The following is a 10,564-nucleotide window of genomic DNA, read 5'->3' as shown; positions in this document are numbered from 1 at the left end:
ATTTATCTAGACATCTAAACAAGTTGATTAACACAAAACAACACGGATTTACACCGGGGAGGTCGTGTTGCACAAACTTATCATCATATGTGTCACACTTGATTAAAGCCGTTGACGACGGGCAAGAAGTAGATGCAATATATACGGATTTCTCAAAGGCTTTCGACAAAGTAAATCATGACATACTTACTCAAAAACTTAAATCTTTTGGTGTAACTGGTTCATTACTCCTTTGGTGCTCCTCCTACCTAAACAATAGGCCTTCATTTGTGGAGATTGATGGCTATCGGTCAGAGCCCTTTATTTCTTATTCAGGTGTCCCTCAGGGTTCAATTCTAGGCCCCCTTTTTTCAATGTTTTTATTGATGACATAGTTGAAGTTCTAAAAAACACATCTGCAGAATTATACGCAGATGACCTCAAAATGACAAGAATAGTTAAGACTAGGCATGATTCTCTAAAACTCCAGAGTGACATTAACTCTCTTGTAAACTGGTGCAATAAAAACAAAATGTATTTAAATCCTAAAAAGTGCCATCACATCAAATTTACAAAAAAGAGAAAAACTTTAGATACCGAATACGTGATTGGTACTGATAAAATCACCAGGGTGCACACTATTAGGGACGTTGGTGTCATCTTAGACTCAAAACTAAGCTTTTCAGTTCACATAGATGATATGGTTGGTTCTGCTCTTAAATTTCTTGGTTTCATTCTGCGAACATCCAGAAACTTCAGACGAGCCTCTACAGTAGTAACCCTATACAATAGTTTTGTCAGAAGCAAGCTTGAATATTGTTCTACTGTATGGAACCCACAATATCGAACGCATATCGACAGAATTGAAAAAGTCCAAAAGAGAGTCACTCGTTATATTTCTTATCGGTTTGCACGTTCCTCCGTAAATTCTTCATATAACGAGAGACTAAAATATTTTCACCTAACATCACTTGAGTCGCGAAGACAAGTTTTACACATTTTTTTATGTTTTACACATTTAGACATGACATTTTTGCATAAACTTGTAAACAATAAAATTGATTGCGTGTCCCTCTTATCCTCTTTGAACTTTAATATCCCTGTTAGAATGCCTAGAAAACAAGTTACATTATTTAGATCCACTGGATACAAAACTAACTTAGGAAAAAATTGCCCAATTACCAGAATGTCCCAAACATACAATGAGCTATCGTCGAGGATACCAGATTTAGACTTAAATCATGATAGCCTGAAAATTTTCAAATCTAGGATTATCAAGCATGTCAATAGTTAATCATATTTTTTATATTTTATGTTTAATTTCAAAATCAGACATTGTTATTATATTTATTATTTTTTTTATCTTATTTTATGAATCCCTTTTGTGTGTCTACCTAAAACTACATAGATTTATTTTTTATTATTATTATTGCATGACATTCTCCCCATATTTTAATGTTTTGAATGTGCCGAATTTTATCTTTACTTGTTAAGATGTTATTTTAATGGGAATGCATTCTAATTAATTTTAATGAACTTGTTTTATATTATTAATTTAAACGTTTTGTAATCTAATCAATTTAATGTATTTTTGTAATTGTTAGTATTATTGAAGTGGTTTTTGATTTGCCTGGACATTTACCAATTTTTAATGACATTGTTTTAATTTTTAATGATATTGCCTTAATTTTAATTTACTCTATTTTGTCTTTTACATATTATTATTAAGCCGTTTTTTTATAGCATGATGTAATAGCCTGTAAGTAAAAGTGCAATAACCGTGATAAATATTATAATCCTTAATGTGCATGTACTATTGTAACTTTTGTTGGCTATTCATAGCAATAAATAAATAAATAAATAAATAAATTACGCGACAAAAACCATTTTATCGCTTATGCCCTTTCCATTTCTTGCAGATCGATTTCTTGCTTTCTATGAGAAGCCAGCCCGGCCTCTCATAGAAAACAAGCAATCTAAAACATATCCAACACGGTTTTTTACTTTAACGTGGCGTCACCTTAAAATGTTCGGTTTCCGTGCGAATTGCGATAACTGAATTTTGGCTCAACGAAGTCGTGGGCGTCATCTAGGAGTTTAATATGATAATATTGTTATTGCTTTAATGTTCTACCTACAATAATGCTCGCTTACTTTCATGACATAACCCCTAAACCCTCGTTAAGGGGCTGTTTTGACGCCCTAGGGGCTGGGGTACACGCTGTCGACAACTTGGAAGTTGATCACGGATAAATAACATTAGTTCAGTCAGTGAAATGTCAACATAAGTTTGTATCTAGTTCAATTTACATACGCTCCAAAACGTGTTGTAAAGACAGGTGCTGATGTGCGCAAAATGGCTATAACATTAGTGCCCCAATAGGGCACTCGCAATTTTTTCTCTATAGTCGCAATACTCAGGAAGTGGGTTTTATATTAAATATGTTATTGTGTAGTAAGTAGTAATAATAGTATTAAGTTGTTAAATATTCGTATTAAGTTTATTTTTCTTCTTTTAAAACTCTGAAAACAAACTCTAAACAGAAAACTTTTTTAACCTTGTATTATGAATGGTTAAAAACAAAAGGTTTATGTTAGTTTCAGTTTTGTAGAGAGTTTATCCAATATTTTGTTAAGTACAATCCGGTCTCAATATATCTTAAAATCGATTAAATTATGTTATTACGTCACGGCTGTGCTATCACGTTATAGCCTAGTCTCTGTGACTAGGCTGTACTCATCCTTATTTTGAAATCATTGTTGAAAACAGTGTGAGTGATGTTACTGTCTCGGGATTACATTATTGTAATGAAGCTCATGGAACATGATCTATAGATTATAACTGATAGCAAATAACAAGCCTCCCACGTCGATTTCGATGTCTGTAGGCGGTTTCATGAAAATAGCAGTTATGATTTTTTATTGTCTAACTAGACGTTCCGCGCGACTTCGTCCGCGTAAATTAGACATTTCACAGACAAATTAGTCCACAAAAAATAGCCTATGATCCTTTACGTGGTCTACTTCTTATGGCAAACCCTTAAATAAGATAAGCCCTTTCAAATAATTTCCCCTATTTTCCTCTATTTCTTCGCTCCTATTAGTCTTAGCATGATAAAATATTATAGCCTAGAGTCTTCCTCGATAAATGGGCTATCTAACACTCAAATAATTTTTCAAATCGGACCAGTAGTTCCTGAGATTAGCGCGTTCAAACAAACAAACAAACTCTTCTGCTTTATAATGTTATAATATTAGTAATATAGATAATATGTATGTAATATGTATGAAGAATCCAACTGTACTCTTTTTTCCTTTACTTAAGCGAGTGGGATGGATGACTGATACAACTGACGAGACATCAGGCGTAGGACCGACTTTTTACATTCCAATCCGACGCCTATCGTTTTTAAGTCTGATAATAATCAGTTGATCAATCTCCATTCTCTAATAAAACATTAGAAACTATATTGTATAATTTTAAGTTACAGAATTGACAATTTTATTTTAAAAGATTAATTTTTTTTCTCACTTTTTTTGGTAAAAAGTGGGCCCCGTGCGAGTTTCTTACGCCGGTTCTTCTTGCCGGGTTAGTTCCCGAACCGGTGGTAGGCACCTTAGTATCAACATTCTGAAAGTATTTTCTTAAAATCTAATCAGAAATAAAACAATTATTTTTATTTTATTTATTTATATTCTAACGCAGGAATCGATTCAACGACCTCTGAAACAAAGGCTCTGAACCACTGATTCTGGCCATTATAAATCATAAGTCGGTTAAAAATTGAAATAAACATTCCAACGCGAGACTCAATCCACGACCTCTGTGTCAAAAAGCACGCTCTGAGCCACTGGAGTCCTTTAAGGAATAGGAATGATAGATCGAAGTTTTGATTAAGAGGGCGACTAACCCCAAAAATCAAACATCGTCCTTCTCTCTTCACATTCACGCCCGTCTTTCATATGCAAGGTGAAAAAGAACGACGCGGATTCGTCGCCAAATTAGTTTTTTCTCAATAACTCGATAAATATACAACAGTTTAAAAATCCGCTAGGTCAATCTCCCAATGATAGAATTTTATACAATGTGTTAAAATATTAACTTAGTTCAATGCACGGTTATGGCAATAAATGAAAAATTCGTGAAAATTAGATGCATCTTTGTGATTTTATTCTATCGAGAAAATTTTAAGATATCGTGTTTTTGCTCAGATCGAATTCTCGGAAATATAATGTAGTATCTAATTTTAGAAAATGAAACAATTCTGGGCTTATTTTCAAGTATAAAAATGAATTATAAAATCGACACTTTAGGGTTAGTCGCCCCCTTAAGCCCCCGATCACACTTGTCAGTTGTCAGCCGTAGCCGTAATTGCGCGGAAATCTCCGTGGGGGGGAAAAGTGCACACTCACTCGGATTAATATGAAAAGTGTTTTTGAGTGAAATCTACCGAAAGAGTTTTTTCTGAAAATCATTATACGGGTTGTTTGTTATTACGAAGGGACGCAGGGCATGGTTTTTTAGATTTTTTAGTATACTAGAATCTGGTACGCCATAAATCTAAATAATTAATAATCGGCCAAGTGCGAGTCGAACTCGCGCACGAAGGGTTGCGTACCGTTATAGAGCAAAAATTGGCCAAAAATAGCGTTTTTTGTGTGGGAGCCCCCCTTAAATTTTTATTTTATTTAAATATTTTTATTAATTATTAAAGTACACATATATTTTAGGCCTTTGTGAAAATTTCAAGTGCCTACCTGTTGCCATTATTGATATCGAGCAAAAAAAGACAAAAAAATCACGTTTGTTGTATAGGAGCCCCCCTTAAATATTAATATTATTTTGTTTTTAGTATTAGTTGTTATAGCGGCAACAGATATATACTTATATAACCGCTATAGCGGTTCTTGAGTTACAGCCTGGAGACAGACAGATAGACGGACGGACAGACGGACTAACGGACAAATGGACAGACGGACAGACAACGAAGTCTTAGTAATAGGGTCTTATTTTTACCCTTTGGGGATGGAACCCTAAAAACCAGTATGACCAGTTTAAGCGCGACCTTCGTAGCATACTAAATGTATGAATGAGTACGAGTACGAGAGTCATGCTGCGGAAATTCGTTTATCACACGGGAACCGTACATTTTTCCGCGTTAAAATGTATCCTATTTTCCCCAGACTCAAAGTATCTTTATTTCAAAACTCATCAAAATAGGTTTAGCGGTGTGTCCGTGAAAAGATAGCAGACAGACAGACACAATTTCGCATTAGTATCGATAATGGAGGTATGGGTGGAAGTATGGATTCATTAGCTGGCCCGGCAAAGGTTATTTTTCCTCAATGTTACGTTACTTCGGACATGAAAAGAAAAGAGCGTGTGTGCTGAGCACATGTATCAGAAGTGAAACTAAGGAACGTATAAATAGTCAGTACTCAAGATGCATCTCGGTCTCAAGACACGGTTCAGGCTCTGTGATTGGTTGGCTGTCAAAATTTGGACCGATTACAGAGCTGAACGGCGTCTTGAGACCGGGTCGCATCTTAAGTACTGACTATTTATACGGCCCTAAGGGCCAGGCCACAACACTGCGTTGCGACGTCGTATCGCAAAAATAACCTCTGAAAAGCAATGTATTTTTTTGCGATTCGACGCCGCAACGCAGTGTTGTGGCCTGGCCCTAATGGTCAAATCAGACCGCAACGTGACGAGGTGAGGCGAGACGCGGTGCGGCATAAATTTGTATGGATTTAACAGGTCACTTCACTTCAAGTCACTTTCAGTGTCATATGATTTTAAACTTTATTTTCATTAGCTTCATTAGAATTAGCAAGTGCTCGCCTCTCCGCTGCATATTAGTGTATAATCTATGGCCGCTGCCATTCCGGTGTAGCGCGGTCCTAATGTTACCTTTAGTCAAAGTCGTCGCTCCATGGCGGTATAAATCGCCATGACGCGACCTTGAAATTTTACTCTCAACGCGCCTAAAGAAGTTTCACTTCAAAATAATGTTAGCCGATTGTTAGACCTACCGATAAATACGCATGGCTGAATCGCGGTAACCGTACATTTTTAAGAACAAAAACTATCCTGTCCCCTTTCCCGGAAAACGGAGTATTCATTCCAAATCTTATAAAAATCATTTCAATTGCCAGTCGGATCGAATAATGTTTTTTTTGTCGTCTTCTAATAAAAAGCCTACGGCAGCTCATTTAAATCGTGTCACATGGATTTATTCGTGTTTGGTCTCTCCCATATCGGTCTCCGGTGATTTCATCCAATGATAAATGATAATTCGCTCACGTACCGCCGCCAATAGAATTCTTTAAAACGTGGCACTCGAATATGGTGGTTTCAATGCGGATATATATTTTAGCGGACGGAGCATAAAAGTCCTTCTTGTGTTACTCCCGAAACAATCCTTCCTCCCTCAAACTGAAATCTACTGCGACTGTACGATTTACAAAATTTTAAAGCCAGCCAAGCCAAGCTTCCGACTTCGAACAGTAGAATTTTTGTTAGTGACTTTTATTGTCTTTTAGCAGATTTTACAGTCGGAGAAATGAATGCTGTGCATGGTGTGTTAATAAATCTTTGCACAACCAAATAAATGAATGTTTAGGTCTTATTCAAATCTTGCAAATGTTCAGTTTTGAAATTAATGTTTGGCAGTGAGTTTTTTTTTTAATTTTGTAAAATCTACGGTCTACATTTATTTAAACACTTCACGCCCAAACCGCTGAACCGATTTTGCAGAAAGGAATGGCGTTAAAAATCGGTTCTGGCTTGGGCGTGAAGAAGTTAGACTGACACACCTTTATATTTATAATATTAAATAGATCCTCAATGTGACCTTGCCGTTGACATTTGCGGCATCCGCTATGTATGTCTGTGCGTCATCCGGGGAACCTCCCCCGGTCTCAATATTACCCTCACGTCGGAGCCGCACCCTGATTACCAGCCAGGTTATGCCGGTGATTTGCTTAAACAGGTTCTTATCAGGGATTGGGGGTTCGCGAGCAAGGTGGAAAACCATAGAATGTACTAAATTAAAAAAGGTGTACTCTGTTTTCTTTTAAGGGTTAGAAATTTTTCATTCTCTTTGTTTTCTCTATGGCAGTGGTCACCAAATGGCGGACCGCGGCCCGCATCCGGCCCGCTGACCCATTGTGTGCGTACCAAGCATGTTCTTCTTTTTAAAAATTAATTTCAGTCTCGACATACTGATGAACTTCTGATGAACTTGTAGCAACAAAAATTTGCAACACCTTTGTAACCGTAATTACATTTGTTTAATGAATATTTTTCTTAATGTGAGGACCGCGAAGGTCAATTTAATTCTTAAAAAGGACCCCGAATGAAACTAATTGGTGACAGCTGTTCTATAGTATCTAACGTTTTAAGATTGCGTTGCGACCGAAAGGTCACGTGCCAAAATATGCGGAATTAAAAACCCTGATAACGACTTAAGTAAATCCGTTTTTAACTTCTATGACAATATTTTTTTTTATTTTACCACAACTTGCATGTTTAACAGATTGTTCCATATATTTTCCATACGGAACCATTGCGAATAGTACCAATCACGCTTTTCATATTTTTTGTTTTCATATCATACTGAATAGGGTTGCTGAGGATTCCTCTTCCGCTTCCTCATAATGAGGAAGTTCCGCAATATTTTGGGTTCCTCAACCGTTACCGCATCCTCATAAATAAAAATAAAAAATCCTCTTCCGCTATCGCTTCCTCAAAATTTTAGAGGAATTTATGAGGAATTTCACTGCGCATGGGCGTCGCGTATCCAATCATGGCAACGCACACGCCAGAGCCAGAGAATTCACTCATTATTTTTTTTGTGTGCGTGTGTTGTGTATGTTACTGAACTCCTTAATTGCTGGACCGATTTTGATGATTCTTAATTTTGTGTGTTTTGAGAATGGTTTAGATTCATAGTTTGGTCCACTGGAAAATGCCTTTTTAATTAAGAGGATACACCAAGGGCGAGAGAAAAGAACAGAAAATCTTCGATTCGTTGTTCGCTGATTCCTTCTCCAAAACTTAAGCTGTGTTCCTATGTTTTATGTTTTTTTTTTTGTATATTTTTGTTTTGTTTTCTGGGTGTTTGAAGTTTGTTTGAACACAGAGGAAAATCTGGCCATTTTTTTGGGTTTTTGGACGTTCTTATCTTTTTCAATAATAAAATTATGAAAAAAAAAAAGAAAACATAGGGACATGCTAAGTGGCCATAGATATTCAGGAAAAAAATCATAACTCTACCGGCATTATCCAGGGAGAAAACAGGGGACAATGTTTGTATGGAAAAACGGCGGTGTGGACTCCTCTTAATTTTTGTGTAATGTATGTACCTAGTTATGTACAGACAGAACAAAGGCTTTTGGGTTGGGTCCGCTAGTATTTATAATTTCCTATCATCCTCTTCCTCATCCGCTTCCTCTTCCGCTTCCTCATCCGCATCCTCTTCCTCAAAAAATATCCTCTTCCTCATCCGCATCCTCTAAATATGCGCGTGAAAATTCCTCTTCCTCCTCCTCTTCCTCATAATCACTTCCTCAACAACCCTAATACTGAAGGGCCCAATTTTGGTGCGAAATCTCGCGTTTTGAAGGTCGTTCGCGTCGTTTTGCGATGTGTGTTTTTTTAGCTCCTGATGCTTTTTGTGCATATTAAATGGCAATTACACGGGTCTAATTTGCAGAATTTTCTTTATATCCTTGCTGTCATATTGTGTCTATCTGTCTGTTTCCTTTTTACGCGTTGAACCTTGTTGTATGAAATATATTTTTGTGTAGACTTTTAGGGCGTTTGTGCACATGGAATTTTACAGTCCGGCGTTCGTAACTTTAACGCCAAAACGTAAGAAATTAACGCCGCGCCGCGCCGGATGGTAAAATTCCGTGTAGTGCACAAACGCCTGGTCCTTAGTCCTTAGTCCCGGTAAAAACGATTGAGTAATTTTTATGCAAAATTTGTAGTTTCCGAGCGATAAATAAATTTCACCGACTTTAAACCTTAAAAATCGGCCAAGTGCGAGTAGGACGCGCGAACGAAGAGATCCGTATCGCTGTAGTGCGAAAGTAAACAAAAAGGCAAAAATAACGTTTGTTGTATGGGAGCTCCCCTTAAATATTTATTTTATTTTATTTTTAGTATTTGTTGTTATAGCGGCATCAGAAATACACAATCTGTGAAAATTTCAATTCTCTAACTATAGCGGTTTTTGAGATACAGCCTGGTGACAGACAGACGGAGAGACGGACAGACGGACAGACATGGAAGTCTCAGTAATGGGGTCTCGTTTTTACCCTTTGGGTACGGAACCCTAAAAATCATCTAATGTGACATTCTGCACTCCAATTTTATCCCTACATTAATTCAGCTTGGATTTAAACAAAATCCCATCAAACTACAAATTATACACCAAAATTATACACTATATAGTATAATATAATTTTAGTATACATAAATGAAATCGATGCTAACACAGACTGAATCCACAAAGCTTTGAGCACTGCTAGTTCTTCCACAAAGTTGGGGTAGTTAAAATATTTCGCTTCGGAGTGCGCAGTATTATAGGCCTGTAACTACACTAATTGTTGAAAACTTACAATTTTAGATCAAATAGCCGCTTTGTCTAAAAATTTTGAACAAGGCTTGAATCATCCAAATTTTCTATTTTTTATTTACTTATTAAAAAATAATTTAGCCCCCGACGAAAACAGAGGGGTACCATCCATACAAATATCTGTCTGTATAATATATCTGTCTATCTGTAACCTTTTCACGCCCGAACCGCTGAACCGATTTTCCTGAAATTTGGTATGGACATACTTTGAGTCCCGGTTAAGAACATAGAATAGTTTTTATCCCGGAAAAATCTACGGTAATTTCGTAAAGCAAATTTTGGCGCAACAGAGTTGCGGGCGTCATCTATTGTGTTATATTATGTGTTTGCCCGTCTGTTTATCTGTGTGTGTCTGTCTGTGACATTGTTGCCGTAGTAATTATACCATAACAATATTATCACGATTTTGCTTTTATGACGAATCAATTTTTTAACAGTAAACAACGGTTAAGGATAAAAAAACTACTTTAATTGTATTATTTTTTATTTACTTGTTCAGTATAATTATTAATTATAAAAATAAATATTTCTATTTTATCGATCAAGTTGGTCTCCTCAATTTTGCTTAAAAATACTGACTATAATATTCTATTACCTTAACATAAAGGTCACAATGCTAACTTCCATTCACCTATGCTAAAAACTAAATTTGAAACTGTATAAATATTGAATTCATAAAACATAATATTCGGTGTTCACCTTATTTTGCAATGAGGCATTCATTGTTTGAATGTATGTCTTCTAGTGTAGTATATGAAGTTCAATTTTGAATAGCTCATTTAAAAATGCGTCACATTATATCACTATGTGAACTGACCCTTTCTCGTACATCATACTATTATACTTTGATTATTATAACAAACAGAGATTTAAAAGTGCATATCAAATTGTTGTATCAATAAAGAAATTGATGACATACAATTTAGTGTTTATGTAAT

The sequence above is a fragment of the Aricia agestis genome, chromosome 21, assembly GCF_905147365.1.
Source record: "Aricia agestis chromosome 21, ilAriAges1.1, whole genome shotgun sequence".
In the NCBI taxonomy this organism is placed as follows: domain Eukaryota; kingdom Metazoa; phylum Arthropoda; class Insecta; order Lepidoptera; family Lycaenidae; genus Aricia; species Aricia agestis.
The sequence above is the reverse complement of the archived record's forward strand: the minus strand, read 5'-3'. Positions refer to the sequence as shown.